This window comes from Sus scrofa, chromosome 13, assembly GCF_000003025.6.
Source record: "Sus scrofa isolate TJ Tabasco breed Duroc chromosome 13, Sscrofa11.1, whole genome shotgun sequence".
NCBI lineage: Eukaryota > Metazoa > Chordata > Mammalia > Artiodactyla > Suidae > Sus > Sus scrofa.
In genome coordinates, this window is record NC_010455.5 from 24098737 (window position 1) to 24121611 (window position 22875).

The 22875-nt window shown below is 42.7% G+C and overlaps 1 pseudogene; it reads right to left on the reverse strand.

The window, feature by feature from the left end:
- On the reverse strand, positions 15044-16717 carry LOC110256507 (annotated as a pseudogene).

Genomic DNA, 22875 nt, shown 5'->3' on the forward strand with positions numbered 1-22875 from the left:
GAGTAAGGACAGAGAATAGAATATAGAGGTCATGGAAAAACATGACCTCTTCTCGGAATGCCAAGAAGCTTATGCTAGGAAAAACTTAAGATAGTTAAGGCTTATGGTCCCTGTGAAGGGAACAAATAGGGCTGCTGTAGAAGTTAAGGCTTTGCTGAGGTAAGATCTGATGATTGTTAGAGCAAACTCTCTTAATTATACACCCCTCATAAGATATGTTTCCTGTATTGGTTTAGTAAGCTTTATCCATGATCTCTTTGAAATTTTTACCCCCCACACTTTTACACGTAGCCTTTGTTCAAAATCCTAATAAAAGATAGACTTTGAGTTTGCTCAGGGCTCTTGCTTGCTACAGCATTAGCTATCTCTGTGTCTTCTTCAAGCTGATCTCTAGGCATAGCCCAAGTTCTGATTGTCATAGATGGAGACATGTGGTCATGCCCATGGCATGTGGAAGCTCCTAGGCCAGGGATCAAACTCAAGCACAGCAGTGATGATGCCAGATCCTTAACTGCTAGGCCACCAGGGAACTCCCATTTTATTCTGTCTATAAACCCAACTAGTGCGTTACTTACCACAGCACAGACTCCAAACACTTGCTACTGTGTAAATGCCATCTACTGTTGTTCAGGAAACCAGAGCCTTATATGAAAGACTTAAAACTTGCAGCAAGTAAAAAACACCCAATAATTTAATTTTGTACAAGAAACTTGGTGCATTTATACACCTTCCCAATTAAAGCCTGCTTCTGTGAAACTACCCAAATTATTTTAGTTTTTGTTTGTATCTTTGAAAAAAAACCTTTAGGCAGTGACTTGACCCCTTCACCTGGGAGATTGTGGCTTATATCACCATTGGACACCCTACCAAAGTGCATAGCTCAGGGGCTTTGAAATATTTTCTAAGGTGGGACATCTTTGTGAAAGTGAATGGAATTTCTGATACATACTGAAAGAAGTTTGGAATGAATGAAGTGAATAAAAGGGCAATGAAAATGCACACTCCCATTTGAGACGGTAACTGACTTTTAGGAATGAGATCAAGTTCTTATGTGACTTCTAAGTTGGCACAAAGGAGATTTCCAGTGAGGGGTTCTAAACTTGCTTTTACCACCTAAAGGTCACTGTTCCTATGCAATTTCTGTCTTGAGTTTAAGGGCTTACCACTCATGAAACTTTACCCATATTTCCTGAAACTTTGTCGAAGGATTAGACCTGATTTTATAATGGTCAAGCTGCTCTTATCAGATATAATTTCCCCTGGATAACCACTAAAAACTCAGAGGAAAATATTTTTAAGAACTATTGCTGGAAGATGCTAAGAGAAAACAAAAGCATAGGTTCTGGAGAGGAACAGACCCCTACAGGAACAAAGTCACTGGGTGAGTTTCCCCCCAATTTTTTTTTTTTTTTTTTAGCTTTTATCTGTTGGTCAACCTCTGTCCATTCCAACCAGGACAGCTGAAACCTGGGCAGAATGCAGTGGGTCTTCTAACTTGAAGATCAAGAACTAGTTTGAGGCAATCACTGTAACCCCACTAGTACACATTGGCAATCATCTCAAAGAAAGAAAGAATTGTATTGCCTCAGATGTACAAGGATGGGAATGTGTACTTGAGATTGTTCAATGACAGAGAACCAACCACAGGGGGCAGCATGTAACAGATGTACAATGAACGTTAACTTCCTTTCTCCTCTTCGTTCTCAAGGAATAGGAACAACACTCTGAGTTCACATTTCATGTACCCAAATTCCTCTTTTGGTCCCTTCTCTGAACTTAGTCTAATAAAACATAAAAGAAGGGCAACTGTTCGTGGATGATGGCTCCATAAATATTACCAAACAGAGAAACTTCAAACACCAAAGAAATCTTAAGTCCATGTTGTTGCTGGAAAAGAACAGGACAAAAGTCACTTTGGGGGATACTTAATATTCAAAGGAAACAGAAACTTGTAGCCACTGAAGGAATCAGCAATTTCTTCTTTCATCCAGAAACAAGATTGGGACTGGTAGGATTAAGGCAATTAGCCTTGGGCTATCCCTGGGGGATTTAAAGGTGGTCCCTGGTCTTGGCCACTGTCACAGCAGGCCTTCATAATTTTATCTTCCTTACTTATTTTTATGCACTTGTCTATTTTCAACAGTGTAGGTTTAAGAAGCTGCCTTGGAGTTTCCATCATGGTTCTGCAGTAGCAAACCTGACTAGTATCCGTGAGGACTTGTGTTTGATCCCTGGCCTTGCTCAGTGGGTTAGGGATCCGGCATTGCTGTGAGCTGTGGTATATAGGTCACAGACATGGCTTGGATCCTCCATTGCTGTGGCAGTGGCGTGGGCCAGCAGCTGCAGCTCCAATTTGACCCCTAGCCTGGGACCGAACGTCCATGTGCCTTGGGTTCAGCCCTTAAAAAAAAAAAAAGGTGGCTTTGTCCCACCTCCAAGGTGGCTAATGCTTAGTGAGTAGGGGGTGTCCCCACTAAGCATTAGCCACCTTGGAGGTGGGAAAAGACAGCATCTGGATCAAAACTGGACAAGTCTGGCTGATCAAGATAATCACTTGAGCTGTGAAGCCAGCCGCTTCCATTGGTGGGTCATTTTTGCTGTCACATCCACACTGCCATGACAACATCTTGACACATTCTTGACACTGAAGCCCACACGGTCCCCAGGAAGGGTTTCATTCAAAGCATCGCAGTTCATTTCAATAGACTTGACTTCAGTTGTAACACTCATTGGAGCAAAGGGAGTCACCATGCCAGGTTTGAGAACACCAGTCTCAACCTGACCCTTAGGGACAGAACCACCACCACCAATTTTGTCCATGACGTGGAGGGGCAGACACAAGAAATGCACTCGCCGGCATTTTGACAAGCCCATCTATGGGAAGAGTGATCTTCTTGCCTCAGAGGGTGTTGTTTTAGATGAGGTGTCCCAACGTCCCCACACTTTTTTTTTTTTTTTTGAGTTCCAGCAGTTTATTGCACATAAGATGTGGGGCACCTTCCTACTACCCCATTTTCACACTAACCAAAATAAGGCTGGTTTCCCTGCTGAGAGTAGTCACCAGATGTGAATTAGTAGGCAAAATTCAAAAGGTGAACTGGTGGAGATAGGATTAAGATGGCAGAGTAGAGGACTGGAGTTTAACTTCTCTCATGGGTAAACAACAAAATTACAACCAACTGCTGAACAACCTTCAATAAAATCAACTGGAAGTGACCAAAAAAGATATCCTACTCCAAAAGACAAAGAGAAGTCCATATTGAGACAGTAGGAGGGGCAGCTACACAACATAAAACCCCATACCTGCTGGGTAGGTGGCCCACAGACTGGAAAGTAACCTATATCACAGAGACTCACCCATGGGAGACAGAGTTCTGAGCCCCTTGTCAGGTTCCTGTGCCTGGGAATCTGGCATTGGGAGGAGGAGCCCCAAGAGCATATGGCGTTGAGGGCCAGTGGGGCTTGTGTGCAGGGGCTCCATGGAACTTGGGGAAACAGAGACTCCACTCTTGAAAGGTGCACACAGGCTTTCATGTGCACTGGGTCCCAGGGCAAAGCAGAGACTTCCCAGGAATCTGGGTCAAACCTGGCTGATGTTCTTAGAGGATCTCCTGGGTAAACAAGGAGTGACTGTGACTCATTGTGGAGGAAGGACATTGGAGGCAAAGGTCTCAGGAATAATCATCAGCATGAACTCTTCTATTTTTTTTTTTTTTTGTGCGTGAAATTTTATTTTTTTACAAAATAAAATATATATATTTAAATACAATATATTCACACAGATTATTATATCATGGATCTTAAGAAGCAGATTAAGTGACTCCCTCTGGAGAAGTGGAATGGAAAATATGCTGAGACAAATAGGAAATTTATTCTGTACTTTATCCCATTTTGCATGGCTTTCATCTTTACTATTTAGTATTATCTATTACATTTCTTTTTTTTTTGAAATTTTAATTTTTATTATTTATTTATTTATTTGTCTTTTTTTTTTTTTTAGCTCTTTCTTGGGCCGCTCCCGCGGCACATGGAGGTTCCCAGGCTAGGGGTCGAATCGGAGCTGTAGCCACCGGCCTACGCCAGAGCCACAGCAACGCGGGATCTGAGCTGCGTCTGCAACCTACACCACAGCTCATGGCAACGCCGGATCATTAACCCACTGAGCAAGGGCAGGGACCGAACCCTCAACCTCATGGTCCTAGTCGGATTCGTTAACCACTGCGCCACCACGGGAACTCCCTATCTATTACATTTCAATTTTTCTTTAAATATTAGCATTATATTAAAATTGTGTATATTATGCAACTAAAATTTATAAAGAAGGAAGCCTTACTTATATACCATTAAATATTTTATATAGCATAATAAAAAGAATAACTGGTAAGAATAACAAAAATAATATACCCTCTGAAAATAAGTAAAATATAAAATGCATAAATTGGTTAAAAAACAGCGTAACTATAAAATATGTCCTCACAATTTGTTACATCTTATTGATTCTTCAATATAGGCATTACACCATTCTAGGTGATGTGATAAACAAGACATTAAGACCTTACATTGTACCATGGAGAGAAATGGTTATTAATAATATAATTGTAGAACTGTATTATTTAATTGTACAGTTGCGTTATTTAATTATAACTATCATAAATTCTTTGATGGAGAGGAAATCAGAATCAGTTCTAAGAAGACTTCAGCATTTTAAGAATGATGTCAAATGACCCCCTTCACGGTGGATTATGCACTTATTTACTATGAGATATATTTCTTCTTCAGAGATTCCTTGTTTGTGCATCAATTGTAGATTTTTGGTTTGCAGTTATTCTGAAGTTTTGATATGAAGCTATATGTATATGAGATTGTTTTAAGTTGTTGTTCTCTTAATTGCAAGTTCATCTCCAGTGTCCTGCATTTGTACCCACCTCTTCTCATGATTTCTGATTGTGGTGGTATAATTGTGCATGGATGGTTTGTATCTTTACTGCATGTATACCTTTACTGGTGGGCCTTGTCATTTGTGGAATTTTTGTTTCCTGTTGCTGTCTTTTCTTTTCTGCCTAGAGAAGTTCCTTTAGTATTTGTTGTAAGGCTGGTTTAGTGTTGCTGAATTCTCTCAACTTTTGCTTATCTGTGAAGCTTTTGATTTCTCCTTCCAATCTGAATGAGAGCCTTGCTGGGTAAAGTAATCTTGGTTGGAGGTTTTTTTCCTTTCATCATGATAAGTATATCATGCCACTCCCTTCTGACCTGCAGAGTTTCTGCTGAAAAATATGCCAATAACCTTATTGGGATTCCCTTGTATGTTATTTGTTTTTTTTCCCTAGCTGCTTTCAAGATTTTTTCTTTGTCTTTAATTTTGGTTAGTTTGATTAATATGTGTCTCGGTGTATTCCTCCTTGGGTTTATTTCATATGGTACTTGTGCTTCCTGGATTCGAGTGAGTGGTTCCTTTCCCATGTGAGGGAAGTTTTTGGCTATTATCTCTTGGAATATTTTTTCTGTCCTCTTCTCTCTTTCTCTTCTCCTTCTGGCACCCCTATAATATGGATATTGTTGCGTTTCACATTGTCCCAAAGTTCTCTGAGACTCTCTTCATTTGTTTTCAATTTTTTTTCTCTTTCTGTTCTGCATCCATAATTTCTTCTAATCTGTCCTCCACCTCGTTTATTCATTCTTCTGCCTCCTGTATTCTGCTGTTAGCTGCTTCTAGTGAATTTTTTACTTCAGTTATTGTATTTTGCATCTCTTCTTAAGTTTTATATCTTGTATCTGTTTGCTCAGTATTTCCTGTAAGTTATCCATCTTTGCCTCCAGTTTATTTCCAATGTCTTGCATCATCTTCAGCATCAACAATCTAAAGTCTTTTTCCTGAAGGCCGAGAATCTCCTCTTCGCTTAGCTGATTTTCTGGGGTTTTTCCTTTCTCCCTCATCTGAGTTATAGTTCTCTGTCTTTTCATTTTTATAGGTTTTTGGTGTGGTGACCTTTTTACAGATAATAGGGTTGTAGCCTCTCTTACTTCTGATGTCTGCCCCCGTGTCTGAAGTCAGTATGGGGGGCTTGCTGTAGACTTCCTGATGAGAAGGACGCTGCTGAATATTCCTGAGAGCTTTGCTTCCAATGTCCTCCCCTCACAACAAGCCACGTTCACCCCTGATTTCCCAGGATGTCCTCCAAGAACTGCAGTCAGGTTTGACCCAGATTCCTATGGAGACCTCACTCTGCCCTGGGCTCCAGTGCACGAGAAATTTCATGTGCACCTTTTAAGAATGGGGTCTCCGTTTCCCCCAGTCCTGTGGAGCTCCTGTGCATAAGCCCCACTGGCCTTCAATGCCAGATGCTCCAGGGGCTCTTTCTCCCTGTGCCAGATCCCCGCACATGAGGGTTTGATGTGGGGCTCAGAACTCTCACTCTTGTAGTTGAGTCTCTGTGAACCAGTTAGTTTTCAGTCTGTGGAGCTTCCCACCCAGGAGGTATGGGGTTGTTTATATCACAAAATCACCCATCCTACCTCTTGATGTGGCCTCCTCTTTTTCTTCTGGAGTAGGGTATCTTTTTTAAGGTTTACAGTCCATTTGGGTGGAGATTGCTCAGCTTTTAGTTGTGAATTTTGTTGTTTTTAGGAGAGAAGTTGAGCTCCAGTCCTTTTATTCTGCCATCTTAATCCTCTCCTCATCAGCATGAACTCTTCTAAAGGTGGCCATTTTGGAAAAATCTAGCCCCACCCATCATGGTTGAGAAGCCCCAGGCCAAACAAACTGGGTGGGAACACAGCCCACATACCAGCAAACAGGCTGGCTAAAGACCCTCCCCCCATAGGCACACAGCCACCTCCAATCACAGCCAGCAACAAAGCCCCACTGACCAGAGGGATAGGAATCAGCTCCACCTACCAGTGGGCAGGTACTAGTACCTATCATCAGGAAGCAAGAGAGGCTACAACCCTTCGTCTGCAAAAAGGAGACCATGATAAAAATCTATACAAAATGAAAATGCAGTGAATTATCACTCAGATAAAGGAACAAGAAAAAAAAAAAAACAAACAAACAGAAAAACAGCTAATTGATCTAGAGATTACCAACCTTCATGAAAAAGACTTTGGACTAATGATAATAAAGATGTTTCGAGATCTTGGAAATAAACCGGAGGCAAAGATTGATAAATTAAACAAACATTGAACAAAGAAATAGAGTATTTAAAGATTAAGCAAGCAGAGATGCTAAATACAATAACTGAAATAAAACATTCACTAGAAGGAACCAGCAGCAGAATTCAGGATGCAGAAGAATGAATAAGTGAGGTGGGAGACAGACTGGTGGAAATCACTGATGTGGAAGAGAAAAGAGAAAAAAGATTGAAAAGAAATGAAGACAGTCTAAGAGAACTCTGGGACAACGTTAAACTCACCAACATCCATATTATAGGGGTGCCAGAGGAGATGAGAGAGAGAAAATCCAGAAAAAAATATTTGAAGAGATAACAGCTGAAAACTTCCCTAACATGGGAAAGGAATCACTCACTCAAATCCAGGGAGCACAATGAGTACCATATAAAATAAACCCAAGGAGGAACACCCTGAGACATATATTAATCAAACTAACCAAAATTAAGGACAAAGAGAAAATACTGAAAGCAGCTAGGGAAAAGAAACAAGTAGCATACAAGGGAACCTGGGTAAGGTTATTGGCAGATTTTTCAGCAGAAACTGCAGGCCAGAAGGCAGTGGCATGATATACTTAACATGAGAAAGAAAAAGCAGGAGAGGCTACAAGATTACTTTACCCAGCAAGGCTCTCATTCAGATTTGAAGGAAAAATCAAAAGCTTTACAGACAAGCAAGAAAATTCAGTACCACTAAATCAGTTTTACAACAAATACTAAAGGAACTTCTCTAGGTGGAAAAGAAAAGACCACAGCTAGAAACAAAAATATTACAAATGGAAAGGTTCACCATTAAAGGCATACACATAGTAAAGGTAGGAAATCATCATCTGGTTATGCTACCAAAACCAGAAATCGTGAGAAGAGAAGGGTACAAATACAGGATACTGGAGATGCATTAGCAATTAAAAGATCAACAACTTAAAACAATTGTGTGTGTGTGTGGGGGGGTGTATGTCTATATCAAAACTTATTTACTGCAAACCAAAAATCTACAATAGATACACACACAAATAAGAAAAAGCAACTCAAACACAACACTAAAGATTGTCATCAAACCACAAGAGAACAAGAAAAGCAGAAAAAAAGACCAGCAAAAACAAATCCAAAACAATTAATAAAATGGCAATAAGAACATACATATCAATAATTGCCTTAAATACAAATGGACTAAATGTCCCAGCCAAAAGACAGAGACTGGCTGAATGGGTACAAAAACAGGACCCTTATATATGCTGTCTTGAAGAGACCCACTTAAGATTTTGGGAGAAAGTGAGAGGAGGGAAGGAAATATTCCAAGTAAATGGAAATCAAAAGAAAGCTGGAATAGCAATACTCATAGCATACAAAATGATCTTAAAGACTATTTTAAGAGACAAAGAAGGACATTACATAATGATCAAAGGATCAACCTAAGAAGAAGATATAGCAATTGTAAATATAACAATTGTAGATAAAACAATTGTAAATGTTTGTCACCTTAACATATAAGGCAACTGCTAACAACCTTAAAAGGAGAAACTGACAGTAACACAATAATAGCAGGGAACTTAAACACCCCACTTACAGCCATGGACAGATTATCCATACTGAAAATCAACAAGGAAACATAGCCTTAAATAATGCATTAGACCAGTTGCACTTAGTATATATTTATAGAATAGTCCATCCAAAAGCAGCAGAATACACATTCTTCTCAAGTTCACATGGAACATTCTCCAGGATAGATCACATTCTGGGCCATAAATCAAGCCTCAGTAAATTTAAGAAAATCGAAATCATATCAAGCATCTTTTCCAACCACAATGATGTGAGACTAGAAATCCATGACAAGAAAAAAACTGCAAAAAACACAAAACACATGGAGACTAAACAACATGCTATTAAACAACCAATGGATCACTGAAGAAATCAAAATGGAAATTAAAATATACCTAGAAGCAAATGACAACAGAGACACAATAATCCAAAACCTATGGGATGAAGCAAAAGAAGTTCTAAGAGGGAAGTTTATAGTATACAAATCCACCTCAGGAAACAAGAAAATGCTCAAAAAATCTACCTTTACGCCCAAAGCAACTAGAGAAAGAAGAATGGACAAAACCAAAAGTTAGCAGAGGGAGAGAAATCATAAAGATCAGCGCAGACAGTGGTAATGAACCTGACTAGTATCCCTGAGGATGCAGGTTTGATCCCTGGCCTTGCTCAGTGGGTTAAGGATCCAGAGTTGCTGTGAGCTGTGGTGTAGTTCACAGACATGGCTTGGATCTGGCATTGCTGTGGTTGTGGCACAGGCCAGTGGCTACAGCTCCAGTTCAACCTCTAGCCTGGGAACCTCCATATGCCGTGGGTGCAGCCCTAAAAAGGCAAAACGACAAAAAAAAAAAAAAAAAAAAAAAAGAGAGAGAGAGGACTCAAATCAACAAAATTAGACACGAAAAAGAAGTTACAAGAGACATCACAGAAATACAAAGTATCATAAGAGACTACTACAAGCCAATAAAGTGGACAACCTAGAAGAAAAGGACAAATTCTGAGAAAAGTACAGTCTTCCAAGACTAAAGCAAGAAAAGATGAATGGACTAATCACAAGTACTGACATTGAAACTGTGGTTTTAAAACTTCCAACAAACAAAAGTCCAGGACCAGATGGCTTCACAGGCAAATTCTATCAGACATTTAGGTTTTTTTTGGTTTGTTTGTTTGTTTTTTGCCATTTCTTGGGCCGCTCCCACAGCATATGGAGGTTCCCAGGCTAGGGTCTAATCGGAGCTGTAGCCACCGGCCTATGTCACAGCAACACAGGATCCGAGCCGCATCTGCAACCTACACAACAGCTCATGGCAACGCCGGATCGTTAACCCACTGAGCAAGGGCAGAGATTGAACCCGCAACCTCATGGTTCCTAGTCGGATTCGTTAACCACTGCGCCACGACGGGAACTCCTATCAGACATTTAGAGAAGAGGAACACCTAACCTTCCAACTATTCCACAAAATTTCAGAGGAAGGAACACTCCCAAACTCAATCAATGAGGCCACTGTCACATTGATGCCAAAACCAGACAAAGATGCAAGACCAAAAGCAAACAAACAAAAAAGAAAAGAAAGAAAATCACAGGCCAATATCACTGATGAACATAGATGCAAAACTCCTCAACAAAATACTAGCAAACCAAATCCAGCAATACATTAAAAGGATCATACACCACAATCAAGTGGTATTTATCCCAGGGATGCAAGGATTTTTCAATATCCACAAATCAGTGTGAAATACCACGCTAACAAATTGAAGAATAAAAACCATATGATCCTCTCAATAGGTGCAGAAAAAGCATTTGACAAAATCCAACACCGATTAAAAAAAAAAAAAAGCCTCAAGAGAATGAGCCTAGAGGGAACCTACCTAACATATTAACATATATGACAAACCCACAGCTAACATCATTCTCAATGGTGAAAAGCCAAAAGAATTCTTGCTAGATTAGGAACAAGACAAGGATATCCACCCTCACCACTGCTATTCAACATAGTTTTGGAAGTCCTAGCCATAGCGATAAGAGAAGACGAAGAAATAAAAGAATCCAAATTGGAAAGGAAGAAATAAAACTATCACTGTTTGCAGATGACATGATACTATACCTGGAAAATCCTAAAGATGCTACCAGAAAACTGTTGGAGCTCATCAATGAATTTGATAAAGTTTCAGGATACAAAGTTAATACACAGAACTTGACTGCATTTCTATATACTAACAATGAAAGATCAGAAAAAGAAATTAGGGAAACAATCCCATTTACCATCTCATCAAAAAGGATAAAATATCTAGGAATAAACCTAACTAAAGAGCCAAAAGACCTATATTCTGAAAACTATAAGATGCTGATGAAAGAAATCAAAGATGACACAAACAGATGGAAAGATATACCATACTCTTGGACTGGAATAATCAATATTGTCAAGATGACTATACTACCCAAGGCAATCTACAGATTCAATGCAATATCTATCAAATTACCATTCTTCACAAAACTAGAACAGAATATTTTAAAATTTGTATGGAAACACAAGAGACCTCAAATAGCCAGCGCAATACTGAAAAAGAAATACGAAATGGAGGAATCAATCTTCCTGACTTTGGACAATACTACAAAGCCTCAGTTATCAAAAAATATGGTATTGTCACAAAAACAGAAATACAAATTAATGGAACAGGATGGAAAGCCAAGAAATAAACCCAAGCACCTATGGTCAACTAATTTATGACAAAGAAGGCAAGTGGAAGAACGATAGTCTCTTCAATAAATGGTACTGGGAAAATTGTAAGCTACATGTAAAATAATGAAAGTAGAACACTATCTAATACCATACAAAAAAAACCCCTCAAATTGTATTAAAGACCTAAATATAAGACCAGATACTATAAAACTCCTGGAGGAAATCATAGGAAGAATGCTCTTTGACATAAATCACAGCAACATCTTGTTTGATCCACTTAGTAGAATAATGACAGTAAAGACACAAATAAACCAATGGGACCCAATTAAACTCAACAGCTTTTGCACAGCAAAGGAAACCATTAAAGAAAACCCTGAAGGACAACCCACAGCATGGGAGAAAATCTTTGCAAACAATTCAACAGACAAGGGCCTCCTTGCAAACAATTCAACCTCCAAAATATACAAACAACTCATACAACTTAACAACAAAACAAAAACAACCCAACTGAAGAATGGGCAGAAGATCTAAATAGACAATTCTCCAAAGAAGACATACAGATGGCCAACAAGCATATGAAAAAATGCTCAACATCACTGATTATTAGAGAAATGCAAATCAAAACTACAGTGAGGTACCACCTCACACCACTCAGAACGGCCATCATTAACAAGTCAACAAATAACAAATGCTGGAGAGGGTATGGAGAAAAAGCTACCCTCCTTCACTGTTTGGGGAAATGTAAATTGGTAAAACCACTATGGAAAACAGTATGGAGGTACCTCAGAAAGTAAATATAGAACTACCATATGATACCATATCATCCAGCAATCCCACTCCTGGGCATATATCCGGACAAAACTTTCACTGAAAAACATACGTGCACCCCATGTTCATTGCAACACTATTCACAATAGCTAAGACATGGAAACAACCTAAATGTCCATCAGATGACTAGATTAAGAAGATGTGGTACATATACACAATGGAATACTACTCAGCCATAAAAAGATAAACTAATGCCATTTGCAACAACATGGATGGAACTAGGGACTCTCATACTAAGTGAGGTAAGCCAGAAAGAAAAAGACAAATACCATATGATATCACTTATTTGTGAAATCTAAAATATGGCACTGATGATCCTATCTACAAAACAGAAGCAGATCATGGCCAAGGAGAGCAGAATTGTGGTTCCTGGAGCAGGGCAGGGGGTGGTAGGGAATGGAATGGATGGGCAGTTTGGGGTTTGGGGATGCAAACTGTTATATTTGGATGGTCGGGCAGTGGAACCCTACTGTGCAGCACAGGGAACTGTGTGTGATTGGGTCACTTTGCTGTACAACAGAAATTGAAGGAACATTGTAAATCAACTATACTTTAATTAAAAAGAAAAGAAATCAAATATGGCACAAACAGAAAGATATACCATACTCTTGGATTGGAATAGTCAATATAGTCAAAATGACTGTACTACACAAGGAAATCTACAGATTCAATGCAACTCCTATCAAATTACCAATGGGATTTTTCACAGAACTAGAATATTTTAAAGTTTGTTTGGAAGCACAAAAGACCCAGAATAGACAAAGCAATCCTGAGAAAGCAAAATGGAGCTGGAGGAATCAGGTTCCCTGACTTCAGAGTATACTACAAAGGTATAGTCATCAAAATAGTAAGGTACTGGCACAAAACCCGAAATATAGATCAGTGTGACAGGATAGAAAGCCCAGAATTAACCAGCACACCTATGGTCAACTAATCTATAACAAAGGAAGTAAGAATATACAATGTAGAAAAGATAGTCTCTTCAATAAGTGGTTCTGGGAAAACTGGACAGCTACATGTAAAAGAAGGAAATTAGAACACTCAAACTTAGAATGGATTAAAGACCTAAATATGAGACCAGATACTACAAAACTCTTAGAGGAAAACATAGGTACTCTCTGACATAAACTGCTGCAATATCTCCCCAGACCCACCTCCTAGAGTAATGATAACAAAAAAATAAACAAATGGGATCTAATTAAACTAAAAAGTTTTTGCACAGCAAAGGAATACTTAAACAAAACAAAAAGACAGCCCATAGGATGGGAGAAAGTATTTGCAAATGAAGCAACTGACAAGGGATTAATCTCCAAAATATATAAACACCTCCTGCAACTCAATGCCAAAAAAACAAACACCCCCATCAAAAAATGGGCAGAAGATCTAAACAGACAATTCCCAAATAAGACATATAGTGGCCAAAATAATACATAAAAATGTTTAACATCACTAATTATTAGAGAAACACAAATCAAAATAATTATGAGGTAGCACCTTACACCAGCCAGAGTGGCCATCAACAGAAAGTCTACAAAAATAAGTGCAGGAGAGGGTGTGAAGAAAAGGGAGCCCTCTTACACTTTTGGTGAGAATGTAAATTGATGCAACCACTATGGAAAACAGTATGGAGATTCCTCAAAAAACTAAAAACAGAATTACCATTTGATCCTGCAATCCCACTCGTGGGCAGCTATCCAGAGAAAACCATGCCTGGAAAAGATCCATGTACCCCAATGTTCATTGCAGCACTATTTACAATAGCCAAGACATGGAAGCAACTTCAATGTCCATCGACAGAGGAGTGAATAAAGAAGATGTAGTACATATACACAATGGAATATTATTCAGCCATAAAAAAGGAATGACATAATGGCATTTGCCGCAATGTGGTTGGACCTAGAAATTATCATGCTAAGTGAAGTTAGTCAGTGAGACACAATCATCATATTGCTATCACTTATACATGGAATCTAAAAAAAAGGATACAATGAACTTATTTGCAGAATAGAAACTGACTCTGACTCTGAAAAATTTATGGTTACCAAAGAAGACGGGATGGGGATGGGCTGGGGGTTTGGGATAGAAATGTTCTAAAATTAGGTTGTGATGATGGTTGTACAACTCTAATAAAATTCATTGAATTTTTTTAAAAAGTTGAACTGGAATCTCCAAAGAGCAAGATTAAAATGCTTTGTATCAAAGCTGTGATAAAAAAAAAAAATACAGAAGTTAAACCCATAGGCATAGAGGAAAATGGCAATACTGAGAACTTCCCTGAAATGTCAGCTTTGAACCTTATCTAAATTCTGTGAGCTGGTGAACCCCAGGGAGGCCAGTGCCCCTTGAGGGGGATGGGATGTGTGGGGTGAGCTGTGAGCCTACCTGGCTTCCATCCAGGCATAGCTTCATAGTCCCTCTGGGCAGTGAATTGAGTCCCCGCTGGGCAACACAGGGGAAGAGCATGGGGCACAGGCACTGTGGAGCTGAGACATGGGTCAGCCAAGCCCTGTGTTGCCCAGCTTTGTGGTGCTCTCAGGAAGTGGGGCCCCCTGTTGGCCTTGGCACTGCTCTGGCCAGGCCACAGGGTCTGGGGACTAAGAGTGTGGTCACTACAGACTGACTCCAACTTGGGTCAGGCCCTTTTTTTTTTTTTTTTTTTCTTTTTAGGGCCACAGCTGCAGCATATGGAAGGAAGTTCCCAGCTAGGGTTGAATCATAGCTGCAGTTGCCGGCCTTTGCCATAGCCACAGCAATACTGGATCTGAGCCACATCTGCGACCTGTGCTGCAGCTTGCAACAATGCTAGATCCCTAACACACTGAGCAAGGCCAGGGATTGAACCCACATCCTCAGAGAGACAGTGTCAGATTCTTAACCTGTTGAACCACAGTGAGAACTCCCAGGCCCTGTTTCTAATCCTCAGTGTCCAAGGGAGAGAGCTGGTCCCAGAGCCTTGGACCAGTGGTAGGAGATGGGAAGGAAAGCTGGGTCAGGCCTCTAAAATCAGCTCCTACCCTTCTGAGTGTGGGCCCAGCAATTGGCAGAAGCCAGGGTGAGGGGCAGGGTGTTGAACAGGTGTCACTGTACAAAGGGGTGGGCAGGCACGAGTCAGGGTCCTTGATGGCTGCTAGGATAGCATGGACTGCTGCACCACCTTCTGCAGTGACTGTCTCATCACCAGCAGACGGCTCACCTCCTCTGAGTACTTGATGAGCTGCTTCCAGCGCTGGTTGCGTGTGATCATGGTCATTGCCCAGCTGTTCATCTGCATGATTTTGTCCCCAGTCTGCAGCTCAGCATTTCTACAGGGCCTCCTTCAGATACGTGTGTGACTGTAAATGCCTTTGCCTGCTTAATCTGAGAAAGGATTTGGGGAGGGATCCTAGTCAATTCTGCCTCCAATTCGGAAGCCCAGAATTAAGTTCTCACCTTGACACAACTCACCACTGTACCATGGCGGTGACCAGCTGGCCTGGGGTGTAGGACATCTCAACCCCAATCTGGTAACCAGGCACCGCTCAGTGAAGCCTGTGGTGATAATCTGTGTTCCTTTTTAATGGGATTCATATTGGCCATGTGTTTTTGACCTTCCCTGGGTGCTGTTAGCACATACTTCTGGTTTTACCTTTTCACAGACCTCAGAGGTGTGGGGGTAGGTGGTGGGGCCAGCATGGTAGGGGCTCTGCCTCCTTTCCTGGGGTTTTCATGAGAACCATCTGTAGCTTAAAGCATGTTCTGATGAGACTCTGATGTCAGGTTGTTCTGGTTAGCAACTTGAGGGTGAGGTCAGCCAGCAAGTTCATCAGCTCATTCCATGCTGTCAGTTTTACCAGGGGCTCCTGTGGGGAATCAAATGCCTCAAGCCCAAGGGAGCCCCTGGGCCTCTTATTAGGATATTCCGCTCTACAACATGAGAGGCTCTTCTCTTACTGTGTTTCTTCATTTGTTTTAGCCTGGGGCAATCTCTTTTCCATCCCCAAGGGTGATCTCCTGCCAAAAAAGTGGTGTTTCATTTTGCATCTTCTTTTTTCTGTTGTTGTTCCCTTTGAACACTTGGAAAGCAACATGTACCAATTGAGAAGGGTTCATTCCAAATGCACCATCCACTCTTGGCGAACTTCTCCTGATATGTGAGGCACTCCCCAATGCCCCCCGCCAAAAAAAAAAAAGATGAAATTACCATTCTAAGATTTTCAGGGGCCTTGGGATCTGCATTAGTATGATGTATGTAGGCTGATAGATCCCTTCCAAAAATTCAGAGAGATCTTCATTTGTTTTGCTGAGTTTCTTGAATCTGTTCATTCAAACTCTTTTGCTTTGGTCCCCTTTTCAGAGCCCTGCCAAAGTGCACTGGGAAGCAGAGCTCTAATAAGGGCCTTCCTCCCCCACTGGGGTCCCATTTGGTTCCGTTGTGGGTGTTGCCAAGCGGGCTTCAGGTGTGGAAGAGCCTTCCTATAAGGAGGGTTATGAGAAGTTCCTGTTGTGGCTCAGTGGTTAAAGACTCTAACTAGCATCCATGAGGACGCAGGTTCCATTCCTGGCCTTGGTCAGTGGGTTAAGGATCCGGTGTTGCTGTGAGCTGTGGTGTAGGTTACAGACATGGCTCAGATCCTATGTTGCTGTGGTTGTGGCGTAGCCCAGCAGCTACAGCTCTGATTTGACCCCTACCTGGGAATCTCCATGTGCTGTGGGTGTGGCCTAAAAAGCAAAAAAAAAAAAAAATGTGATCTTTCCAATAAATAAGTTGGAAAAATTCAGCCAACTGAATTTGCTTTTAGCCCCCAAATGAAGTCACAGCAAAGAAAACTACCCTGCTCTGGAAGGGGTTTCTGGTCCAAACTGGGTGCCCCGTAGGGCCTTAGATGGTGATACCAGACCAAGTTCCTGTGCCCCAGAAACTAATACAGGCTTTTCTAACTGACCTCTAGAAGGAGGCGCAGTCCTAAGCCCCAGTGTCAGGAACTGGGGCTGGAAAAGAGCACAAGGTATGGAAGGGGGATATGTTGGCAGAGAGGCTGGAGCAGCTAAAGCTGAAGGTTTGAAGCCATATAGTCTTACTCTCACTCCCTCCCTTTTCTTATTTCCCTGAGGTAACAGCACATGTGCTTGCATATTAGCGATTTCATTTCTTCTCCACTTCACAAAATAGCCACAGTCATTCAAAATCACTATCAAACCATAAACAGCAACTGATCATCTAACCATTAAAAGGATGTCTTTTTGGAGTTCCTGTTGTGGCTCAGCAGGTTAAAAACCTGACTAGTATCCATAAGAATGTAGTTTTGATCCCTGGCCTCGCTCAGTGGGTTAAGGATCTGGAGCTGCCATGAGCTGTGTGTAGTTTGCTCGGATCCCGAGTTGCTGTGGCATACTAGGATTTATCCGAATTTTAGGAGTTCTACGTGATTTCTAGAATGTGTATATTGATAACATTTACCCATATGATACAAGCTAAGAAGTGTTATCACCACCTATTTGATAGTGCTTTTCACATAATTTAATATACCAGTAAGCCTCATTAGTATTCCTCTCTCTGAGATGGAGAGAAAACCAGTACTCTTAAGTATTCCAGGAACCCTTTGGAAAACCTCAAAGTTAGCTGGAAGTCAAATGAACTTCCTTTGGAATTAAAAATATAAGAAAGTTTTCACCAGTGGTAATAAAAGATCTCAATGGCAAATACAGGTCACTGAAAGAAACGCACAACTACCAAAAGCAGTTTAATTTTCTAAAGAAGACTTTGTCCTCCTAGGGAACCAGATTCAGGTTTTATACCACTGTACCTCTAACAATCATTTTCTTAGTTAAGTTCCATCTTATCTTAGCCAGTGCTGACTATGCACACCCACAGCATATGGAGGTTCCCAGGCTAGAGGTCCATTTGGAGCTATAGCTGCCGGCCTACACCACAGACACAGCAACATGGGATCCTTAACCCACTGAGCGAGGCCAGGGATTGAACCCGCATCCTCATGGATGCTAGTCAGATTTGTTTCTGCAGAGCCATGACAGGAACCTGCTACCTCTATTTTACTTACGTAAACGCTTTCTCATATTGTTATTTTTCTTGCTAACAAACTTTGTAGCAGGCATAAGGTCTTATTAGATGTCTAGCAAACCTAGGTATAATAAAAGTACTATATGTATTGTTAATTACTCTGTAGTAATCAAACCAAGTTTAAGCTTTTATACGAGGTATTAATATTGAATATTTTCTAGATCATGTGAGCCAGAAATTCATTCTGGCCAATTTTATATTTGAGTATATAAGTGCTTAATTTCCATTAAGCCAACTAAAGACAGCTCTTTTACAAATTAATATTGGCAATGTCACACATCTATAACACACACACAGAGGGATCTCAAAGTTTCCACCCCAAAATTTTACAAATCAGGTAGAACAATGTAAAACCTAACAGTTATAAACAAGGTTGGATTCAAATTGAGTTTCTGGCAGAAGGGACAAATTGAGGTCACCAGTCTAGATGGCTAAACCCCTTTTACTAATATTTATGGGAGAGACGCCTTCATTTCTATTTGCAGCATTTGGTGATTTTTGGCAATAAAGTTGAACCTTCCTCTTCTTCCTAGGGTTGTCCCACTCTTGGACAAGAACACACAGGTTTTGGGTGGTTTTTTTTTTTTTTTTTTTTTTTTCCCTGTCCTTTTCCTCCATTTGCTACCAGTAAAAGTTTTAAATATCACAAAACTGATTTGGCTGTAAATGGGGAAACACTACCAAACAAAACAAAATGAAAAACCCAAAGGACAAACAGAAAATCCTAAGAAACTCTCAAGTTTGGTCTTGGGGCTTTACATACACCAGCAACACAGGGTTGTAACAACAAGGTGTAAGGAACACAGCAAGGGCAGCCGTACATGGGGCTCAGGGGCCCAGGTAACCCCGCCTACACCCCTTGTGCAGCTCTCATCAGGTACTGTGGCCACATGCTGTTAATCGAGCATCTTCCTCTCCCCACGGGCTCAGAGCTGAATCAGGTCACGTACCCAAAATGTGCCTCAGAGGATTTTAGGGACTGTTGAAACATCCCCCATTTGTAAAGACAGAAATTCAAGACAAACAAAACGCAAACTTCACACACCAATGCTACCATCCAAAGAAACAAACGAACTGGTTCACAAATCCGGGAAAAGTCCAACAACTCTTTGCTCCCTCCAACAGGGAATCCCCATCAAGTTAGTTTATTCCAGAGAAAAAGCCCCAAACGGAGAGGAAATAAACTTCCCGGCTGTACACACCCGGGGCTTACCCTGCTGTGTGCTGTCCCTCAGCTCCCAAATTTCACTCCTGGCTTGACTGCCAAGCGCTGGGGCAGCCGGCTCCGCCTTGGGGGTTTGGAGGGAAAACCCTCAGGACAAGTGGTGCCAGCAGCTGCCAGGGCCTTACCTGAAAACGCCCCCACCGGGGCCGCCAGCAGCGCGTGGCAAGGCTCCTGGGTGGCTGGACCGCCGCAATTTGTTCCCAAGTCCAAACCGGCACTGCTCGCCCCCGACAGGCCAATAAATGGAGAGGCAGTTGCTGGGGAAGGAACGGCGACGTTATTAGGGAAGATGGGGGACCAAGACCATCTTGTCCGAGTTAGAACTCCGGCTCCTTTCACACTGAGAGGGAAAGGAGAAAAGTCAAACATCCCCTGGTTCCTCTCAGCCTCCGGAGGGGATGCACTGACTCTGACCTCCCTGCAGTCATTCCCGGGTGGGCCTGGTCAGGATGTTTTCTGTGAGCTAAACAAGGGTACTTAGCTTAATGCTCCCTACCTGGGAGGCCGGGCTCCCAGAGACGGGCCGTGATGTCTAAGGCAAGCTTCTAGGCAACACCCCCTAGTGATTCACTCACATAAAATATAAAGGTTTTCCCTATTGCACGGGACGAGGACGTGGACCCTGCAACAACTGTGGATGAGGAAAGACAGTGTTAAAATGTGTGCCAAAGGACAGACAGACTTGTCAAGTTAGAGATTCTCATCCTTCACTCCTAAGGATTCCTAGCATCACCAGGACTCAGTGTTTCCCAGATTTTCCAGGCAAAAGATTCAGATGCAGGGGTGTCTATGTGAAAAACTGGGGGAAACACTTCTTTAGAAACCTTAATGGGCTTGCTGTCCAGAGTGACAGGGTTATATGAGAGATGGGAGTGGGGTGGAGAGCACAAGGGGATCTGATTGAAGGTCTGAGTAGTATATACATCACCTGGGGTACAAAACACCCTACCTCAAATCAACAACACTTACATGGCGCAGGATCCCACTAGGCGATTCTTCAATCCTCCCTAGGCTCAGCCCACCTGTGGGGGATTTACCCCCGTGTTGGGGGTCGGGTGGCAGGTGGGCTGGATGATTCAAGACGCCTCTCTCTCAGCTGGGACTTTGGGGGCAGGTTCTGGCAGTAACCAGCATTTTTCAAGTTTCCTCTTCCATCACTTTGCTTTTGTCTTGTTGGCCAAAACAAGTCACCTGTCCAAGGCCACCCTCAGAATGGGAAGGTCCAAGCAAACAGAGGCCAAAGTCTACACTGTGGAGGAATAAGAGACAAAAGGCAACTAATATAAAAAATAAATTAAACTAAAAATAAGTAGGAGGTTCCTGAGATTGGTCAGGAGATCCCAGCTCTGACTTTGAGCAAGGAGTACTGACCAAGGAATCTGGGCTCCGCCTGCCCTGGGGTGAGTGTTTGGGCAAAGAGTTTTGGGAGCCTAAAGTCAGGGCAGTGCCCTGCCCCAGTCCTCCACCACCGCTACAACTGGGGCCTGAGCTCGAACAGGTCTGGAAAGAGCCACAGAAAGACAGAAAACTGGGTCCAGGATCCTGTGTGGCTCCCAGGGGTGCGAGGCTGAGACTGCAAGGGTCTTCCAGCTCTCAGTATGCCACAGGCTAGGACCTGGTGACCACCTGGGGCCCCCGAGGGCTGATTTTCCCCGGACAATCCAGGGGGCTTGACCTCCCCCCCAGCACCAAACCTGCTGCTCACTGCAGGGAAGCCCTCACCCCGCTGACCCCAGCCAGCCAGGAAAATGGCCAAGGACGCCCTGGTTCTCCCACATCCCGGGTCCTCAGGCCACCCCTCTGAGGCTGTGGGGCAGCCTCCTGGTTGGATTTCCCCTCAATCCACACTGTAGCTGTGGGGAGACGGTCTCCTCAGGGCACCTACTCCTCCACATTCTCCTCCTGCTTACCTCTGTCTCCATGACCCACCATGGACACAGGTGAACTTCTTTAGCAACTATCTGAGGCCCCAACCTTCCAGGTCAATCCTCAAGGGCTCCAGCCAATAGCCAGTGGCTCCAGCCAATGCCCATGGGTTCCACCCAACCTGCAATGGCTCCAGCCAATTCTAAAATGGCCAGCCATCCCAAAGGCTTCAGCCAATCTCCAGTGGGTCCAAGCAATTCCTAGAACCTCCAGAGGTTCTAGCCAATCTCCAGCGGCTCCAGCAAATCTGTAAATCCTCAAGCCAATCACTATCAGCTCCAGCTATACTGAAAAGCTTCAGCCAATCCCCAGTGGCTCCAGCCTATCCCCAAGATCCAGCCAATCCCCACAGGCTCCAGCACATCCCCAGTGGCTCAAGTCTGTCCTCACAGGCTACAGCCCATTCTAAAAGGCTTTAGCCAATCCCCTGCAGCTCCGACCAATCTCCAGTGGCTCCAGCCAAACCTCAAAATCTCTGGCCAAATTCCCAGTGAATCTCCATGAGCTTCAGCCAATCCCCAAGGACTCCAGCCAATACCCTTTACCCTAGCTAATCCCTAAGGGCTCCCATCCGCCCCAGCCAATTCCCAAAAGTTCTAGCCAATGACAGTAGCTCAGCCAGTCCCCAATGGTCCTCAATGACCCTGAATTTGGTTCTTAACCTCCTCTCCTGATGGGGTGGTCACTGTGGTTGGGTCAGCTCCTTTGAGGAGGTAGTGTTTAGTAGGGCTAGAAGCTCACAAGTGAAGAGGGTCTTCAGGTTGTTGTGAGATGAAGAGAAGGAAGGCATGACATTTTGTAGAGGTCCCCAGAGAAAGCTGTGTGTTTGGGAACCTTTCTTGTCATTTACTGTGCAGTTGGACCTTAGAAGCAGAGGAGAGAGTGGAAAGAGACACTGATGGATGGGAAAGCAGAGGTGGGATCATGAGACCTCATGCCTGGAAGAAGAGTATTAAAGGGTACCATCAGATATGTGATATTGAAGGAAGCTTTGGGGACAGTGGGAGCAATGGGCAAAGTTCCCAGGCAAGTCTGGGACAGGAAATTGGCCAGGAGATTGTGTGGGGGACCTAGGTATGAGGGAGCAGCCTAGGGATGGCCCTTCAGGTGGAGAATGGCAGACTTTTTTTTAAAACTATAAACGAGAAATATTGGCGTTCCCGTCGTGGCGCAGTGGTTAACGAATCCGACTAGGAACCATGAGGTTGCGGGTTTGGTCCCTGCCCTTGCTCAGTGGGTTAACGATCCGGCGTTGCCGTGAGCTATGGTGTGGGTTGCAGACGCGGCTCGGATCCCGCGTTGCTGTGGCTCTGGTGTAGGCCGGTGGCTACAGCTCCGATTCAACCCCTAGCCTGGGAACCTCCATATGCCGCGGGAGCGGCCCAAGAAATAGCAAAAAAAGCCAAAAAAAAAAAAAAAAAAGAAATATTTGTCACAGCGTAGTCATGATGGAGGCGA